The sequence below is a fragment of the Phyllobates terribilis genome, unplaced genomic scaffold (genome assembly GCF_046119375.1).
Source record: "Phyllobates terribilis strain yellow unplaced genomic scaffold, ASM4611937v1 Scaffold_3__8_contigs__length_932513732, whole genome shotgun sequence".
In the NCBI taxonomy this organism is placed as follows: Eukaryota; Metazoa; Chordata; class Amphibia; order Anura; family Dendrobatidae; genus Phyllobates; species Phyllobates terribilis.
In genome coordinates, this window is record NW_027362763.1 from 463,137,775 (window position 1) to 463,159,014 (window position 21,240).

At 39.9% G+C, this 21,240-nt stretch overlaps 1 protein-coding gene across 1 annotated transcript in view; it reads right to left on the minus strand.

Moving 5' to 3' along the window:
• PREP (prolyl endopeptidase) overlaps positions 1 to 21,240 on the minus strand; it is a 136,630-nt gene that overhangs the window by 14,401 nt on the left and 100,989 nt on the right. The window lies entirely within an intron of this gene.

Below are 21,240 nucleotides of genomic sequence, written 5' to 3' on the forward strand. Positions count from 1 at the left end.
TGCTTTTACGGATTTTTAGAGCAAAATGTTGAATGTTTTGCTAAATGTTGCAAAAACCGTTCAAAAATTTCTTTGAAAAGTCGCAAATCAGGTGAAAACTTCTGGAAACCCTAAACCATGCCCACAGTAGAGAACCAAAAGAAAAAAAAACAAAAACAAAAAAAATAATGAATACATATAAAATAGACTGCAAAAAATGTGCAAACGTAAAGATGAATTTGGTACAAACAAAAGAAAGAAGCAAAACATTAAAGACTTGGCAAAAAAACCCAGATGCTAATGTAATAATGAATGGGGCTCAAAGTGCACTGGGATTATTAGGTATCTAATTTATTAAGATGTGCAATCCTCATCTATCGCTATCGGTGTGCCACAAAGTGAAATTTACACCTCCTAAGCCTCAGCCATTTTTGCAGAAAACAGTTGGGTATATGGACAAAGTAAAAGTCAAGCATAGGGTTATCTGTTCACACCCAATACAAAAGAAATATTTCAATGTATCTAATATTTAGAAGTATTGTCTTGATACATAAGCCCAGCTGTAATTATTACAGAGATAGCCAAAATAGGAACAAAGAAAAAAATGTGGCACTCGCCCCGTGGCTAAAAGTTTTTCCTTTATTATATACCAGGTGGAGGATAGAGACAGAAAAAAGAGCGATAGCCGTTTCACGCTCCCAAACGCTTCATCCAGGCTCTGTTATCAGCTACACCAAATCCCCATTATGTCCTTTTTTTGCCAGGTGGATGGAAGCATTTAAAAAACAATTACATAGTAACACACAATTTACATAAATAAACTTCCTGTCCGGGATCGAACCCCAGGCTCCAACACGCCAGGCGGGGAAACTCTCCACTATACTAACAAAAATTACGAATCCATTAAAATTCAAATGTTTTCATGTATTTTTTAGAAAGGGACTTCGATCGTTTCTATCATTTAACCCTAATGGTCCCAAAGCTTCCAATCTTAGAATTATTTCCAGCTTGCTTTTGTATTAATAAATGTCTGCCTCCCCCAGAGAGCATTATAGAAAACTAGGAGGAAAAAACAGTGCAAAAAGGTCTTATCTGGGAGAAATAAAAGTGTTTAAAAAGGTTATGCTAACCTGATTTAGTTGTGTATATACAATACTTCCATGACATGTAGATCCAGCTGCTGAAGATCAAACCGAGGAAACACAGATAAACGGGATTTGTGGATGATCCGCGCTGCTGGTCAATAATATTATAGATCCAAGTCCAGACAAGTGGTAATAGTGGTTAGTGTGGATAGTGTCATTGATAATGTCCACCTCCACATCGAGGAACCGTGATGGGGACGCCTATAGCCCCAGTTTTTGTTAACTTTTTTTGGCGGAATTTGAAGATCAGATGATCTATCATAATCCATTTTTGAAGCGCTTAAAATTATACCTTTGATATTCAGATGATGTGTTCATTATTTGGGCAGGCTCTGAGATACAATTCTTCGAATCCGTTAACTATATAAATGATAATAATGTGAATATGCTTTTTACTTACAAAATGGTAAAAGGCAAAATTTAATTTCTTAATGTAGAGGTGGACATTATCAATGACACTATCCAAACCAGGGAGTTCCGCAAATCTACTGCAACAAAGTCTTTACTGAGGTATAACAGCTACCATCAACAGTATGTTAAAAATTCCTTACCATAAGGGCAATTTTTGAGACTCAGACGTATTAATGATAGAGCTGATGAATTTATCAAACAGGCTACTGAGTTACAAGACAGATTTAAACAAAAAGGGTTATCCTGAAAAAGTAATCAATGAGGTATTTGAAAAAGGCGAAACATATGGAGCAATGCTCATTATTACTATATCGTAAAAAAAAACTAAGGATAAAAAGTTTGTGATTTCATATAAAATACAAACAGATCTGTCCTCTGAAAAAACTGGCATATATTAATAAATGACCAGACACTGGTTGAGGTTGTGTTTAGAAAACCAATCATATCCTTTAGGAGATGTACTGATTTAAGGGATATTTTGATAAAGGGGAAATTTTCATCGAAAACTAATACGAATTATTTAAATGAAACATTACAGAGAGGGAATCACAAATGTGGTCACTGTAAGTATTGTATGCAGTTAATCAATGGTTCGCATCTCCAAATTGGACATTCATGGGTTACGTAAAACAATTCATGACCTATAAAACCAATTGTGCAGTTATTTGAGACTGCGGTTTTCACTATATTGGTAAAACAATTCGCCCTATGTTCAAACCTTTTAATGAACATGTGAGATCTTTGGAAACAGGTGTGGGTTCACCATGCATAATACAACATATGCTACAAGTTCATAAAGGCAATGCACAAGCAATGCGATTTGCAGGAATAGCACGGGTCGACCCCCTGCCATCTTGGAGAAATAGACACAATTTATTAATACAAAAGCAAACCGGAACTAATTCTAAGATTGGAAGCTTTGGGACCATAAGGGTTAAATGATAGAAACGATCTAAGTTCCTTTCTAAAAAATATATGAAAACATTTGAATTGTAATGCATTTGTGATTTGTGTTAGTATAGTGGAGAGTTTCCCGCCTGACGTGTGGGAGATTGGGGTTCGATTCAAAGACAGGGAACTTATTTATTTATGTAAATAGTATGTTACTATGTAATTGTTTTTTATATGTCTCCACCCACCTGGTGAAACAGGATATAATGGGGGTTCGGTGTATCAGATAACAGAGCCTGGGTGAAGCGCTTGGCAGCGTCAAACGGCCGCCGCTCTTTTTTCTGGCAGCATCCTCCACCTGGTAAGTGATAAAGGAATAACTTTTTAACCACGGGGGGAGTGCCACAGTTTTATCTTTGTTCCCATTTTGGATGTTGCCTGTGTCCTGTTGAGCACCACACGTGGCGACCTATCCTCTTTTCATTTATTACAGAGATACATTGCTACATTTTAGAGTTTACCGTATTCCTTCCTATCTACCCTGAAGAACAAAAGCCCTCAGCTTTGATTGCTCTTCATGATAGCGATAAGTTTGGACACTGCACGTTTCTTCATCTGACCTCGGTTATCCTAAATACAATATGAGCTTTCCTGTATTCCATTTAAAACTTAAAGTTGCAGATATTACTTTGCTGTATACAGATAAAGTAACAGATCAATTACTCTTTAGCAACATGATATGAGGCTTTTAAGAAGACTCAATGCAGAGATCTCTTGACAACAAATCCAATAGTGTACAGCACTAGTGCATTTGAGCAAGCAGTTTGTTAAATTGATAATAAGCCATAATGGGAAAAGATTCCATTGAAAAGGACTGAATGGACTTTGTAGGAATAGTTGAACTCCGAATATTAAGAGTATGCAATAGAATAGATGGACACACAGCGGAGGGTTATAGTTACTGTTTAGACCATTCAGAGAAAAGAATCTGGAAGGTTTGCACAAGCTCAGTTCCCTAAAGACATTGTTAAACCTCAGACTATAAATATATATACAGTGGGGGAAATAATTATTTGAGCCCTTGCTGTTTTTTAAGTTTACCTGACACTGACAAAGACATGAACAGTCTATAATTTTAAGGGTAGGTTAATTTTATCATTGAGAGATAGAATATCCCCCCAAAAATCAAGAAAATCACATTGTATAAATTAGATAATTTTTCTTGCATTTTGCAGTGAGAAATAAGTATTTGATCCCCTACAAACCATTATGAGTTCTGACTCCTACAGACCAGTTAGACGCTCCTAATCCACTCATTACCTGCATTAAAGCCAGCTGTCTTACATAGTCACCTGTATAAAAGACTCCTGTCCACAGACTCAATTAATCAGTCAGACTCTAACCTCCACAACATGGGCAAGACCAAAGAGCTTTCTAAGGTGTCAGGGACAATCATAGACCTGAACATAGCTGGAATGGGCTACAAAACCATAAGTAAGACGCTGGGTGAGAAGGAGACAATTGTTGGTGTAATAGTAAGAAAATGGAAGAAATACAAATTGACTGTCAATCGACATCGATCTGGGGCACCATGCAAAATCTCGCCTCGTTGGGTATCCTTAACCGCTTCCCGACCGCCCACTGTATATAAACGTCGGTACTGCTTGGGCTCTGTGCAGCGCCGACGTTTATAAATGGTCGGTGGTCCCACAGCGCTCAGGACCCCCAGGGTCATGCAGGCGCTGCGGTTCAGATCAGTAGCAGTGACAGGGGGCATCATCGGGACCTGACTGGATCAGGTCCCAATGATGTTAACCCTTTGCTATTTTCTAGATGCCGCGATCAATAGCGATTGCGGCATTTAGAAGATAGTGAGAGGAGAGGGGGTCGTCTCCGACGGCCCCCTGATATCTGAGAGGACCTGCCGTTGTCATGGCAGCCAGAGGTCACATGACCACCCCCGGGTCTGCTATGTACGGAGTCCTGCTAGGCTCAGCCTGCAGCTGAGTCTAGCAGGAGATAATGACAGTTTTATACTGTCAGCAGAGCTCTCATGCTGTTAGAACTCTCCTGTTAGGTTTTTTCTATCTTGCTGGTCACATGACCTTTTTTGCCTATTTAATCCTGCTTCCCCCTCCTGGCTTTGCTGGACTTCATTGTAATTTCTACTCTTAAGTTAGCCTGGTGCTTAGTTACCTTTCTCAGTCAGTTTTCCTAGTTCTTCGGACCTTTATGTTCTATGTTGTGTGTTTGTATTTTTCTGCTACAATTTCTGCTAGGAGGTGTCCTACTTTATCCCAGTCCCTAGTTCTTGTAGGGATCCCTCCCTTGCATCTATATGTCTGCGTACAGACTAGCCGAGGACTTTAGCGGGTCTGATCGCAGGATCAGGTTCCCCGTTACATCGTAAGTATTTAGATTGGTTCTATTGTAGGGACAGATCTCCTTTCTTTCCTTAGTGCTTGTAGCAGATCATAACAGTAAGTCCAGCCCAAATATATCTCTAAGGAAAAACCTCCAGTTTCCATCATGGTGTCGGTTCAGGATTTGGCTCAACGCCTGCAGGGACTCTCTCTGGAGGTGGCCGAGCTCCAACAACACGTGAGTAGCTGTTCTGGAGCACATTTTGTGGAGCCAAAGGTACGTTTGCCTGATTTATTTTTTGGTGATCAATAAGAATTTTTTTCCTTTAAAAATGCTTGTTTGTTGTATTTTCGTTTGAGACCCAGATCCTCTGGTGATGAATCACAGATCATAGGGTTCATAATGTCACTTTTGCGCAAAGAACCTCAGGGATGGGGCTTTTCTCTTCAACCTAGTGATCCGTGCTTTAGATCAGTGGATAGTTTTTTTTCTGCTTTGGGTTTGTTGTATGATGATCCTGATCGTGTCTCATCAGCTGAGACTGAATTAAGACGTTTGAGGCAGGGATCAGGTAATGTGGAAAAATATTGTTCTCACTTCCGTCGGTGGTCTGCCCAGGTGGGGTGGAACGATTCTGCTTTGAAAAGTTTGTTTCTTGCAGGGCTAGGTGAAAGGGTTAAAGATTTGCTGATTGCTTATCCCACACCTGGAAACTTGCAGGAGGCAATGCAATTAGCTATACGGGTGGACAGGAGACTGCGTGCAAGGGTTAATGAGAGTAAATCCTCTGCCATGTCAGCTCCGAGTCTTGAGAGGGTCTGTACTGACACTGGAGAGCCGATGGAGATTGGGGCGATGACACCCCGCTCTCAGGAAAAATACCGCAGATATTCTGAAGGTTTGTGCTTCTACTGTGGGAAATCTGACCATTTTATTAAGAACTGTGTGCTGCGTATGAACAAAGAAAAAAAAAAGGTCAGTTATGCCCGTATTGCCTGTTTAAATTCTAAGGGGGTATTTCTTTCTGCGACTACTGCTGCTCAGGAAGAATTAATTGAATTTCGGATATTTGTGGATTGTGGTTCTACTCTGAATGTGATTGATGGGGGATTCTTGGAAAAACTTAAATTAAAACCCAAACCTTTGTCATCCCCTATTGCTGTGGTTTCTGTCGATGGCTCCCCCTTGAAGATTGTTACTCACAAGGTCTGTGAATTTCCCCTCACTATTAATGGTATTCACCAAGAAAATTTGGATTTGGTGGTATTAAATAATTTGCCTTCTCCAGTGATTTTGGGGTTACCTTGGTTGAAATTGCACAATCCTGTACTGGATTGGTCTACCAACGAAATTAAGTCCTGGAGCCCTAAGTGTTATGACAAGTGTTGTAACGGACGTATTGCTGCGGTGGAAAAAGGGGAATTACCTGTACCTATTCAGGATTTTTGTAGAGTTTTTTCTGAGGAGGAGTCACAAGTTTTGCCTCCCCATAGAGACTATGATTGTAGCATTGAATTTGTCCCTGGAGCGACTCTTCCTAAAAGTCGTTTATTTAATCTAACTATTCCTGAGAGAAAGGCTTTGGAGGAATACATACAGACAAGCTTGGCCGCCGGTCACATTAGGCCTTCCAAGTCTCCTGTGGCTGTTGGATTTTTTTTTGTAAAAAAAAAAAAAGGACGGCGGTTTACGTCCTTGTCTGGATTTTCGGGAGATTAATAAAATTACTGTACGCAATCCTTACCCACTGCCATTGATTCCTGATTTGTTTAACCAGTTAGTGGGGGCCAAGTGGTTCTCTAAAATTGATCTCCGGGGGGCATACAATTTGTTGCGCATGAAGGAGGGTGATGAATGGAAGACTGCTTTTAACACTCCTGTGGGTCATTTTTGCTCCAGCATTTTTTCAGAATCTTATTAATGACATCCTTAGACCTTTGATCGGCAAAAATGTGGTTGTGTATTTGGATGACATTTTGATTTATTCACCGGATCTGGAGTCTCATTGGCGGAGCGTACGTGAGGTATTACAGTTATTAATTGACAATTCGCTTTTTGCTAAGCTAGAGAAATGTGAGTTCGCTGTACAGAGAATTAGTTTTTTGGGCTACATTATCTCCAGCGAGGGCTTTGAGATGGACCCTGTGAAGGTTCAGGCGGTTCAGGAATGGCCTAGGCCTATTGGTTTGAAATCGATACAGAGGTTTTTGGGTTTCGCCAATTATTACAGAAATTTCATTAAAATTTTTTCTATTATTGTCAAACCACTGACCGATCTCACCAGGAAAGGTGCTAATACGGTTCAGTGGACTACTGAGGCCATTGAAGCTTTTGTGTTTCTAAAGGAGAGGTTCAGCTCTGCTCCCATCCTTATGCAGCCTGATGTGACTAAGCCGTTTTTGGTTGAGGTTGATGCTTCTTCGGTGGGGGTCGGTGCGGTGTTGTCTCAGAAAAACAAGGATGGAGTACATCCCTGTGCTTTTTTTTCAAAAAATGTTTCTGAGACTGAACTTAATTACGATATTGGTAATCGGGAATTGCTGGCTATTAAACTCGCATTTGAACACTGGCGTCATCTCTTGGAGGGTGCTGAATTTCCCATTCAGGTTTTCACTGATCATAAAAATCTGATCTATCTTGATGCTGCCAAGCGCTTGAATGCCTGTCAGGCTAGGTGGGAACTTTTTTTTTTGCGGTTTAATTTTTCCGTTACTTACATCCCGGGTACCAAGAATGTTAAAGCTGATGCTTTGTCTCGCAGCTTTTCTCCCATGGTTGGTGCTGAGGAGGAAGGGAGCATTTTACAAGAAGGTGTTGTGATTGCTGCATTGGACTTCGTTTTGGAAGATGAGATTCTTAAAGCACAGGAGAATGCCCCATCTAACACTCCCCATGGGAGGTTGTTTGTGCCTAGGACCTTTAGGAGAGATTTGTTTGTTGAGTGTCATGAGTCTCGGTTGGCAGGTCATCCAGGAATTTCTGAGACCAAGAGACTTGTGGGTCGCAGTTTTTGGTGGCCTGGATGACAGAAGGAAGTCATTAAGTGGGTGCGTCAATGTACGGTGTGTGCTAGATCTAAGTCTTCTCATACTCCTGCAGCGGGGTTGCTTTGCCCTTTGGAGGTTCCTAGTGCACCTTGGACACATCTGGCTATGGACTTTATTACTGACCTTCCCTCCTCTGAGGGTTTCACAGTCATCTGGGTGGTTGTGGACCGTTTTAGCAAGATGTGTCACTTGGTTCCTTTCATCAAACTGCCCTGCGCTAAGACACTCGCTAAGGCCTTTGTCAAGGAAATTGTCAGACTACATGGCATTCCTACTGACATTGTTTGGGATAGGGGACCTCAGTTCGTGGCTTGTTTTTGGCGTGCTTTTTGTGACAGGTTGGGAGTTCATTTGTCGTTTTCATCCGGATATCATCCTGAGTCTAATGGCCAGACAGAAAGGAATAATCAGGATGTTGAGCAGTTCTTGCGTTGTTTTGTGGCAGACAATCAGGAGGAGTGGTCTGAATTTCTGCCACTTGCGGAGTTTGCTCTTAACAACCATACATCCTCTTCTGCTGGTTGTTCGCCCTTTTTTTGTTGTTCTGGGAGACATCCGTCTTTTGGGTCATTCTCCAAATTGGTATCGGCTGTGCCTGAGGAGGAGAGTTTTTCCGGTGATTTGGAGAGAGTTTGGACGGATGTGCGTGGTAATCTTCAGGAGGCTAACAAAAAATCTAAGAGGTATTTTGATAGGAAACGGCAAGAGGTTTTGTTTGCTATTGGTGACATGGTTTGGTTGTCCTCTAAGAATCTGCGGTTGAGGATTCCTTCTAAAAAATTGGGTGCCAAGTTTGTAGGGCCCTTTAAGGTGCTTCAGGTAGTTCACCAATCTGCTGTTAGGTTGGAGGTTCCTACCTCCTGGAAGATTAATCCGGTGTTTCATGTTTCTCTGTTGAAAAGAGCTTATGTGTCGGATGGAGACGCCTCTGCCACTGTTCCTCCGGTGGTGGAGGACGGGGAATACGAAATTTCCCACATCCTAAATGGTATAGAGGGAGTTTGCAGTATCTCGTCGCTTGGAAGGGTTTCGGACCCGAGGATAACTCATGGGTGAGGGCGGATGATGTTTCTGCTTCCAGACTTGTCAGAGCGTTTCACAAGAGGTTTCCTGATAAGCCTGGGCCTAGGGGATCCGGAGGATCCTCTTAGAAGAGGGGGTACTGTTAGAACTCTCCTGTTAGTTTTTTTCTATCTTGCTGGTCACATGACCTTTTTTGCCCATTTAATCCTGCTCCGCCCTCCTGGCTTTGCTGGACTTCATTGTAATTTCTACTCTTAAGATAGCCTGGTGCTTAGTTACCTTTCTCAGTCAGTTTTCCTAGGTCTTCGGACCTTTATGTTCTATGTTGTGTGTTTGTCTTTTTCTGCTACAATTTCTGCTAGGAGGTGTCCTACTTTATCCCAGTCCCTAGTTCTTGTAGGGATCCCTCCCTTGCATCTATAGGTCTGCGTACAGACTAGCCGAGGACTTTAGCGGGTCTGATCGCAGGATCAGGTTCCCCGTTACATCGTAGGGATTTAGATTAGTTCTATTGTAGGGACAGATCTCCTTTCTTTCCTTAGTGCTTGTAGCAGATCATAACACATTCAATGCAATACATGTCTATTGCATTGCATGAGAACAGTGATTAGAAAATAAAAATTAATGTCCCATACAGAGACTAAGTAACAATGTAAAAAAAAGTCTAAAAAATGTTTTCAAACTGTTAAAAAAAAAATCACAAAATAAATAAAATATTAAACCAATAAATCCGTATATTTATGCAAAAACAAAAAAAAGTACACATATTTGGTATCGCCGCATGAGAAACAACCCGATCTATAAAACTGTCACACTAATTAACTCCTTCTGTGCACACCGTAATAAAAATAAATAAAAAACGGAGCAAAAAACTATGCTTTTTCATCATATCGCCAAACAAAAAGTGGAATAAAATGCGATCAAAAAGCAAAATGGAAATAAAAATGGTACCGCTACAGCTCCATCAGCCGAAAAATAAAAAAGTTATAGCTCTCAGAATAAAGCGATGCAAAAAAATTATTTTTTCTATAAAATTGTTTTACTGTGTAAAAGCACCAAAACATAAAAAAATATATATATATACACGGTAAGTGTAGTATCGCTGTAAACGTACTGACCCTAAGAATAATGCTGCCTTATCACTTTTACCACACGCAGAACGGCATAAAAAAAAACAATTCCTGAATTGTTGGTTTTTGTTAATTTTACCTCCCAAAAAACAGAATAGAAAGCGATCAAAAAATGTCACGCACCCAAACATGGTACCAATAAAAATGTCAACTCGTCCTGCAAAAAACAAGCCGTCACATGACTCTGTCGGCCGAAATATGGAAAAATTATAGCTCTCAAAATATGGCAATGCAAAAACTAGATTTTGCAAAAAAAAGTGTCTTTTAGTGTGTGACAGCTGTCAGTCATAAAAACCCGATATAAATCTGGTATCTCTGTAATCGCACCGACCTGAAGAATAAAGTAATCTCATCACTTATACCACACGAAGAACGGCGTAAAAAATAAATAAAACCAATTCTTCACCTGCTATTGATTTGTTTATTATGTCTCCCAAAGACCACATTAAGGCTCTGCTCACATTTATCCTGTGCTCTGCGCTGAGCACTTACACCGGGGTTTCCGTGTAAATCTCTGAAATACGTGATTCAGGCGAAACCCATGACGGAAGTTTCTCTGTAATGAAGCAGATATAGGTACTGTGGATGCCGTCTGGCCTGTGATCCCACGGTGTCCGTTTTTTTAGGCGTGCATAAAAGTGCGGTTGGCCACAGTTTTGTGCACTTCTGAAAAAAAGGACACCGCTAAACAGAGGCCAGACGGAGTCCAGAGTAACTCTGCTGCCTCATTACAGTGAATGGATCCCACAGGGGTTTCATCTGAATTACATCACTTGGAAATTTAGATGGAAACCCCGATGTAAGTGCTCAGCATAGAGCGCCGGATAAACAATGTGTAAAATGTTCCCAATAAAAGCTTCAACTCAGGTCCATTATCTGTTAAAAATATAAGGGACTTCCAAGTTACTGGTAGCAGAAAGGCTCTGGAAAAGCGAAATGGCCCTTGCCCCCCAAAAGAAATTCAGAAAATTTTGTGCTCCCAAATCCAAATGCCTATTCTACAATAATTTGTTCTCCAATTGTCAAATAGCGCTCCGTCCCTCCCAGATCTCGCCGTATGGCTAAGCGGTACGGTACAGCCACATATGGGGTATTGCCACGTTTAGAAGAAATTGTGTGACACATTTCGGCACCATTTTTACCCATTGCCCTGTGTGAAAATGTAAAATCCGAGGGTAAAATTTTTTTTGTGGTAAAAATATAATTATGTTTTCTTCAACTGCCCAATGGTATAAATTTAAAAAATAAAAAATACTCACTACTTCCCTAGATGAATTCCTTGAGAGGTGTAGTTTACAAAATGGGGTCACTTGTGAGGGTTTCTGCTGTTTCGGCATGTCAGCGACTCTTCAAATGTGACATGGTGTTTGCAACCTATCCCAGCCAACATAGCGCTCCTTTCTCTTCCGAACCCTGCCCTACACCAAAGCAGTGGTTTTCCCCCACATATGGGGTATCGGCGTACTCAGCAAAAATTGCACAACAAATTTCATGGTACAATTTCTCCTTTTATCCTTATGATAATGCAAAATTAGGGGATGAAAAACATTTTTTGTGGGAAAAATGTGAAAATTTTATTTTTATGCCTCAATATTATAAACTTCTGTGAAGCACCTGGGGGTGCAAGGTACTCACCACACATCTAGATAAGTTCCCTAAGAGGTCTAGTTTCCAAAATGGTGGCAGTTGTGGGGGGGTTCCACTGTTTAGGCACATCAGGGGCTCCCCAAATGCAACATGGCGTCCGCTAATTATTCAAGCAAATTTTACATTCAAAAAGTCAAATGGCGCTCCTTCCCTTCCAAACTCTGCCGTGCGCTCAAACAGTGATTTTCCTCCACATATGGGGTATCAGAGTGTTCAGGAGAAATTGCACTACAAATTGTGTAGTCCATTTTTTCCTGTTACCCTTGTGAAATTAAAAAAATTGGGTCTAAAGTAACATTTTTGTGAAACAAAGTTAAATGTTCATTGTTTTCTTCCACATTTCAAAAATTCCCGTGAAACACCTGACGGGTTAATAAACTTCTTGAATGTGGTTTTGAGCCCCTTGAGGGGTGCAGTTTTTAGAATGGTGTCACTTTTGCGTATTTTCTGTCATAAAGGCCCCTCAAAGTCACTTCAAATAATATGTGGTCCCTAAAAAAATGGTTTTGTAAATTTTGTTGGAAAAATGAGAAATCGCTGGTCAACTTTTAACCCTTAGAACTTCCTAACAAAAAAAATGTTGGTTCCAAATTTGTGCTGATGTAAAGTAGACATGTGGGAAATGTTATTTATTAACTATTTTGTGTGACATATCTCTCTGATTTAAGGGCATGAAAATTCAAAGTTTGAAAAGTGCAAAACTTTCAAAATTTTTGCCAAATTTTCGATTTTTTCACAAATAAATGCAAGTGATATCGAAGAAATTTTACCACTATCATGAAGTACAATATGTCAAGAAAAAACAATCTCAGAATCAGGGGAATCCATTGAAGCGTTCCAGAGTAATTACTTCATAAAGTGACAGTGGTCAGAATTGAAAAAATTGGCCTGGTCACGAAGGCTAAAACAGGCTCTGGCACGAAGTGGTTAATCATGAGGAAGGTGAGAGATCAGCCTAAAACTGTAAGGGGGGGAACTTGTTAATCATCTCAAGGCAGCTGGGACCACAATCACAAAGAAAACCATTGGTAACACATTACGCCTTAAAGGTTTAAAATTCTGCAGTGCCCGCAAGGTCTCCCTGCTCAAGAAGGCACATGTGCAGGCCCGTCTGAAGTTTGCCAATGAACACCTGGATGATTCTGTGAGTTATTGGGAGAAGGTGCTGTGGTCAGATGAGACAAAAATTGAGCTCTTTGTCATTAACTCAACTTGCTGTGTTTGTAGGAAGAAGAAGGATGAGTACAACCCTAAGAACATCGTCCCAACCGTGAAACATTGTGGGGGAAACATTATACTTTGGGGGTGCATTTCTGCAAAGGAGACATAACGACTGCACCGTACTGAAGGTAAGATGGATGGGGTCATGTATCGCAAGATTTTGGCCAACAACCTCCTTCCCTCAGTAAGAGCATTGCAGATGGGTCATGGCTGGGTCTTACAGCAAGACAATGACCCAAAACATACAGCCAAGGCAACAAAGGAGTGTCTCAAAAAGAAGCACAGTAAGGTCATAGCGTGGCCTAGCCAGTCTCCAGACATTAATCCCATAGAAAACTTATGGAGGGAGTTGAAGCTCCTAGTTGCCAAGCGATAGCCTCAAAATCTTAATGATTTAGAGATGATCTGCAAAGAGGAGTGGACCAAAATTCCTCCCGACATGTGCGCAACCCTCATCATCAACTACAAACAACGTCTGACTGCTGTGCTTGCCAACAAGGATTTTGCCACCAAGTATTGAGTGTTGTTGGCCAGAGGGATCAAATACTTATTTCTCACTGCAAAATGCAAAAAAAGTTATCTAATTTATACAATGTGATTTTCTTGATTTTTTTTTGGGATATTCTATCTCTCAATGTTAAAATTAACCTAACCTTAAAATTATAGACCATTCATTTCTTTGTCAGTGGGCAAACTTACAAAGACAGCAAGGGATGAAATACTTATTTCCCCCACTGTACACACATATATATATATATATGTACATAAATAACTACAAGTATATATAAATGAACAAGTGTACTCGAACACCTCTTAAAAGGGAATCTGTCAGCAGTTTTTTGCTATGTAATCTAAGGACAGCATGATGTACAGTTAGGTCCATATATATTTGGACAGAGACAACATTTTTCTAATTTTGGTTCTAGACATTACCACAATGAATTTTAAACAAAACAATTCAGATGCAGTTGAAGTTCAGACTTTCAGCTTTCATTTGAGGGTATCCACATTAAAATTGGATGAAGGGTTTAGGAGTTTCAGCTCCTTAACATGTGCCACTCTGTTTTTAAAGGGACCAAAAGTAATTGGACAGATTAAATAAAATTCATTGTGGTAATGTCTAGAACCAAAATTAGAAAAATGTTGTCTCTGTCCAAATATATATGGACCTAACTAGGTGTTAAACCACAGAATTTCTACGATGTTTCACTTATCAAGCTGTGTGCTGTTGTAGTTGTTGTAATGAAGGTTTTATCACTAGTACATTATCATTGATGTAACTAGCTGGCCACATGAGCCCGTCCCCTCTTGTGATAAGCAGCTCATTGTCTATGGACTATGTACATACAGAGCCTGGTGTGGGTGGAGTTAGCTTTCTCAGCTCTGCTGCATTGCTAAATCTAAACTCTGATTGTGTGAGAACCGCTGCACCCAGTAAGCTAAGTGATACATCGTTGGATTCAGGGACTCTTTGCCTACGTCATACTGCCCTCTGATAAGGTAGTAAAAAGCTGCTAACAGATTCCCTTTAATCACTAAATTTAGGTTTTTAATTCAGTCCCATTGTCACAGGTGTATAAAATCCAGCCATTATAGACATACAGTTTGTCTTTACTAATATTTGTGAGAGAATGGGTCATCCTAAAAAGCTCACTGATACCAGTATGGTAATGTAACAGGATGTCACTGTTGTAGCAAGACAGTTCATGACATTTCTTTGCTTCTAAATATTCCAAAGTGGAAGTGTTTAGAAACCAGATCAACTCATCCATGTAGTAGCACACCATGTAAAAGTTACAGAGTGGTGGTTGCCACTTTTGTACAGTGAAAAATACGTCTCCAGTACTCTGCTGACTCAATAATTGCAAAATATCCGCATTAAATCAGCAGAAAAACTATGCATTGGGAGCTTCATGGCATGTGTTTCCATGGCCAAGCAGCTGCATGCAAGTCTTAAATTACCAATTACAATGCCAAGTATCGGATGGAGTGGAATATGTCACCACTGGACTCTGGAGCAGTGGAAAGGAGTTCTGCGCTATGATGAATCACGTTTCTCTAGTTCCTTAGTTCCGGTGAAGGGAAGCTCCAACATGCCTAGACATTTTGACCAATTGTATGCCTGCAACTTTGTGTGAACAGTTTACAAATGCCTTTTTCTTTTCCCCCAGTGCACAAAGCAATGTCCATAAAGACATAATTGGGTGAGTTTTGTGTGAAAGAACTTGACTGACCACAAACGCCATTGAACACCTCTGGAATGAAGTAGAATACAGAATGTGAGCCAAGTCCTCTCTCTCAACATAAGTGTCGGACCTCAGAAATGACCTCTTCTTGATGAATGGGAAAAAATTCTCAGACATCTTATACCTAAAGACTGGCGCTTTGAGAGGTTCTTCCACCTTCCAAAATCTGCACAATCTAGGTTCTCAGTCTCTAGTATAAGATCTGCTAATATACAGTTATGGGTACTACTCAACTTCTAAGACGTCAGCAGACTATTCACGTTGGAACAGATTAGATTTTGATAAATAATGTAACGGGAGAATAAAGATCAATTTAATGCACCTTATCTGACTTTATTTTAATTTTGCTAGTACAATAATTAATAGATGCCAAGATGTTATTACACATTCCCCAGTGTACAGCATAACAATTAATGACACAACTGACTACTTAACACTCTATATCACAAGAACAGAACAATCTGAAAATACAATGAAGAAAAGCACAATAGAGCAAATGATAACAAAATAACACAGGGCATAATTCTATCTGGCTTTCAAGAAAACTAACAACATCTTATATTGAAAAATATATGCACTGTTAATGACTTGGGTGTGAAAAATCCTGCAAGTCACAAGGAGCTAATTATACTGAAAGAAAATCTCAGGAGAGTCTAAAAAAAACTGTGTGTCCGTGATCTGCTCTTGTTCAAGATCACTTGCCACACATTGAGGAAAACCTGCATTTGCTTTGTCCTTGCATGTAACAGAAGTCCTGAGAAAACCCAAGATAGAACATGTCATCAAAGAGCACATCTACGTATTTCAATATATTCTACTATTAACTATTGAACAGATCTTTTTCAGGAGTGTCAATAAAAGAATATTTATTGCTACTTTTTTGTCTTAAAATTATCTTATAACCACCCTAAGTAAAATGTGGAGTACACTGGTATATATATTAAAAAATATGCACATTAAGGTGTGGTTGACTATCATATGGCAGCATATGTTTACATACACAACATGTGCATAATTACATAAAAAGTCACTTATAGCGTCCAACACAATAGATAAGTTGCATGGAATGATTGGCATGATTCCTAGTAAGATGGAAAGTTGTTTAGTAGAAAAAACTGAGGGCATTTATTATATTTTTTGAAAGTTGTTATATATGTTTATTTATTTTATGCACTTATATAGCGCCATTAATTCCACAGCACTTTACAGACATTATCATCGCTGTGCCCATTGGGGCTCACAATCTAGATTCCCTATCAGAATGTATTTGGCGTGTGGGAGCAAACCAGAGGAAACCCACGCAAACAAGCGGAGAACATACAAGCTCCATGCAGATGTTGACCTTGGTGTAGTTTTCATAAAATACCTGTTTTGTCTAATGTAGATATAGCAGAGCTAAGTCTTCTGCTCTGTATATAACCCAATTCACACCTCTGACTGGCAGCTTCCTGTGTACACTGTACATTGGGAGCAAGTTACCACTCAGTGGTGAGCGTGGTGTTACACAGATTAGCCTGACTGCTGGTCATGTGATCTGTAGTTCTGTAGTGTTAATCTCCTGCTGATAAAACATTGCATTGATATTACAACACACAGGCTCAGGGTGGATAAAAATCAATGTTTTTTTTTTAAAAAAATAAAAAAAAAATCGGATTTTTTTCAATAAACTGCTTTTTGAGGAAAATATTTTACCATCCAAAGGTTCTTCCATCATGAGATAAAGCTGAGTTGTTTAACTCAGTAGAATAAAGGCTGTATATGTGTAACATTCACAATGCCATGCTCTTCCAGAGGTTTCTGTAGGATTAGTGGGCAGTTTCTCTCCTATATTATCACAGACGCTCGCTTTACTTACGCAGTTCTCAAAACTGAATTTGACTCCGCAGAGGTCCCAGCCTCTTCTTCACGGCAAAAATGTTACAACATGAACAGAGTTGAGAAAAAGACCTTAATCCTATTGTTCTACAAACCTATGAATACAGAATCAACCCCTTCAGTGCCAAGTCCAAGAAGTTAGACAATATGTTTCTGATTGTTTGGAGTGGAATAGATCTGCACAACACAAGAAGAATGTGAATCTAAGTGTGAGGAGGAGGAAGGGCAAGCAGACAAGAAAATGAAAGTGAAACTTTGAGCACAATACTGCAGCATAGCCACAGACAGACAAGTCTGGATCTGTTTGTGTGTATGATCTGAGGTTTATTACATTCTTTCCTTATAATGGCAGCAGGCCGTAAAAGAGACCCAGTTTGGGAATATTTTAATGAAGCTCCTTCGCCTATCGGTAAGGCAGGCATGCGTGCAAAATGCAAACGATGCAACAAAGAGATGCAAGGCCTGGTGGCGCGAATGAGGCAACATCATGAGAAGTGCGGTGATGAAGATGACCAAAGAAACACATCTGAACAGGCAGGATCTGTTGGGACCCAATAAAGCAGGAAAGCTTGTTTTTCTTTTCCAGATTATGAATAGGAACAAAGAAGAAGATGATGATGAAGATGACGACGAGTGAGCTACAGAGGACAGCAGGGACAGTAGTATTTAAGTTTTTCATGTGTCGGCTGGGCTGACAGTCTAAGTTTCTTAAAATATATATATATTTTGTTTAGCCAAATTAGTTAACAAACATGGATGTTTGTTTAAGCAAATAACGTATGCTGTAATGTTGTTATTGTTTCAGTTGAATAAATCTATTTAAATTGTTATTAAGGTCAGGATTATTTTTCTCCTTCCTAAGTACAACAGAACAGTGGTGTCCAAATATGAATGATTAACCCATTAAACTGGGGAGAAAAAAGTAATATAAAAAGTGATTCTAAAAATCTTCATCTACTTGCATGTTAAAGTAGCAAGAACTAGTTTAGGTAGAAACTTTGATTTAAATCACTGATTTAAATCAAGCCTTACTGACTAGTGATTTAAATCGTGATTTAAATCAGTTAGATTTAAATCAAATCCACCCTGCACAGGCTTATAAGTGACACATCCCTGGAATCGGGGTCTAGTGGAATATATCGTGCTACTTTCACATTAAATAGCAAAAACCTGTTGACAGATTTCCTTTAACTTATGACAAATGAACAGAAGCTGCTTTAAGATGGGCTCCCTAGGAAGAAGCAAGTTGCCCAATAGCATTAGGAAACTGATGATGATGATGATGGGTGCTGCCAGTTTATATAGAAATAATGTAGCTTTAGGTTTACTTTGAACAAACCTTGGCTATAGAAGAAATTGCTTTCAGCATCAAAATTGTTGTGATGGTAAGTTTCCAATTAAACAAAAATAAAGTAGTACATTTGATGCTGCAAATTAATTAACTTTCTGCAATGAATAACAGATGTTTAAAGTTTCCATGCATTGCTTAAATACATTGTCTCCAAATACGAGTCCCAGCGGGCATTAAAGAACAGATTGCTGAATGCTGCACAATGCTCAACTCCCAGTAATTAGACTACACAGGGAAGCCCAGCAAATGAATTGAAGAAGATGTTATTGTTCCATCATTGTTCTACCAAAACTGGTTACATCAGCTTTACATAGACATCCACTCAAGTCATAAAATACTTCAGTGTTGGCAACAGATGCAAGAAACAAAAACAAAATGGAGAAACATTGTTTATATCATGGCAGAATATTAATTTGTGCATGGCCATTTTCCATGGCCATACTGATATGAGATTTGTGTGATACACAGCTTGCGCATATGGCATCCAAAGAAATCAATGGGCCAATACTGTAACTCTGATAATGCATCGTGGTACGCAAAGTAAGTCACATGGTATTCATGAAGAAAAATTAAATGTGGCATGGCTCTATTGTTTTCTTGAGAATTTACCTGCTTGTGTACATGGCGGGGTGAATTATGCCCTAGGCCTCATGCAGATGTCAGTTTTTCGTGCATGAGTTCTATCCGTTTTTGATTTTCATGCATACAGCAGAGGATTATCTTCTGCCATATTCATCAACATAGCAGCATTTCCAGTTTCACAACACTGAGCTGTCTGAAGCAAGCCAACAAACACAGCTCAGCTTCGCTTATGTCACCTCTTCTAAGCCTAGTTATTACATCTCCGTTGTGGAGGAGTGCAGGACAGTTGAGCTCTGCTGAAAACCAGCCAAAAGAGCAATAATTTAAAAACAAACAGGGAGCTATACTGCTCTAGATGACAGAAGATAAAATTGGACTGGCAGAGTTGTGTACAGGGCCATACAGTGCATAGAACCGCACAGTGTATTGTTATGGCAGAATACATTATGTCAAAGATGGAAGCAGAGCAAAACTATGCTGGCAGGAAGCGCACCAAGAGAAACTGCACTGCATGTGATCAATCATGAGCAGAGAAACTACAGCAGCACAGATCTAATTGTAAATGGAGGTAAATGGAGCCTGGAATGGTATTCTTTGGGGGTTAATATGTGCAAAATGGGGCAGATTTAAAAATAAGTTATACTGGCACAAATGAATAAATTTTTGTGTATATTATTATAAGACAACATTGTTATTTTGAGAATAACCTTTAATGAATGATTAGTGACCTTTATTTTTCACTTTATACGTGCTGAGAGAATACAAAAAGTTGTAATGGTGGACGCAGCCTTTAGAATCATTTCATACATAGCATATTTACTAAAGAGTTTTATGCAGTATATCTACATCAAAGTCTGCTCATGTTACATGGTGATTTTGCTGTGAATTTTGCTTTGTAACAGAAATAACCCTTTCCATTGCATAGGGTAAAATTTGTACAATAGCAGCATAAAGATTTGACATGCTACAGATTTTAAAATACAGAACTCATAATTCCTGAACTTAATTTTTTTGCAGTTTGTAGAGGAGACATTATCTACACAACTGATGCTATATTAGTAGAGATGAGCAAAGTTTTTGAAATTCGCCGGCTTCACTGAACTTACCAAATAATTTGATTCGTGGTGAATAAATTTGTGCAAATTTAAATATTGGAAAGCTTGTAATCAGTAGCAAAATACACTTGAGGGAGAGAGAGAACCCCACTGACCATAAAAGCTTACACTCTATAGAAGAGAGAGAGGACCACACTGACTATAAGAGCTTACACTCCAGAGGAGAGAAAGAGGACCCCGCTGACCATAAGAGCTTATACTCTCCAGGAGAGAGAGGACCTCACTGACCATAAGAGCTTACACTCCAGAGGAGGGAGAGAGGACCCCACTGACCATAAAAGCTTACAATCTACATGAGAGAGAGGACCCTGCTGACCATAAGAGCTTATACTCTCCAGGAGAGAGAGGACCTCACTGACCATAAGAGCTTACACTCCAGAGGAGGGAGAGAGGACCCCACTGACCATAATAGCTTACACTCTACAGGAGAGAAAGTGGACCCCACTGACCATAAGAGCTTACACTCTACAGGAAAGAGAGGACACCGCTTACCATAAGAGCTTAGACTCTACAGGAGAGAGAGAGGACCTCGCTGACCATAAGAGCTTACACTCCAGAGGAGGGAGAGAGGACCCCACTGACATTTAACAGCTTCCAATCTACAGGAGAGAGAGGACCCCGCTGACCATAAGTGCTTACAATTTACAGGTGAGAAAGAGCGAGAGAGCGAGTGAGAGATAGAGCGGACCACACTGACCATAAGAGCTTACACGCTACAGAATACAGGACCCCACTGACTATAAGAGCTTACACTCTACAAGAGAGAGAGAGCACCCCGCTGACCATAAGAGCTTACACTCCACTCCAGAGGAGGGAGAGAGGACCCCACTGACCATAATAGCTTGCAATCCACATGAGAGAGAGGACCCCCCTGGCCATAAGAGCTTACAATCTGCAGGAGAGAGGACCCCGCTGACCATAAGTGCTTACAATTTACAGGTGAGAAAGAGAGAGAGTGAGAGCGAGAGGGGAGCTTACACTCTATAGAAAAGAGACTTACCCCAGTGACTCTGGAGTTAGAAAGTGACTCCATCATTTAAATTGTGCTCTACTGGGAACCACTGATCTGTGATGGCCCAGGTATTGACCACCACTGTACAAGGTATGATAATCCATAAGATGGCCTAGATGCAGGGCATTATGGGGAGGGCCGCATAGCAATGTAAAATGACATTTACTTATTTGTTGATGCTTCAGCAGTGTGGGAAATGGT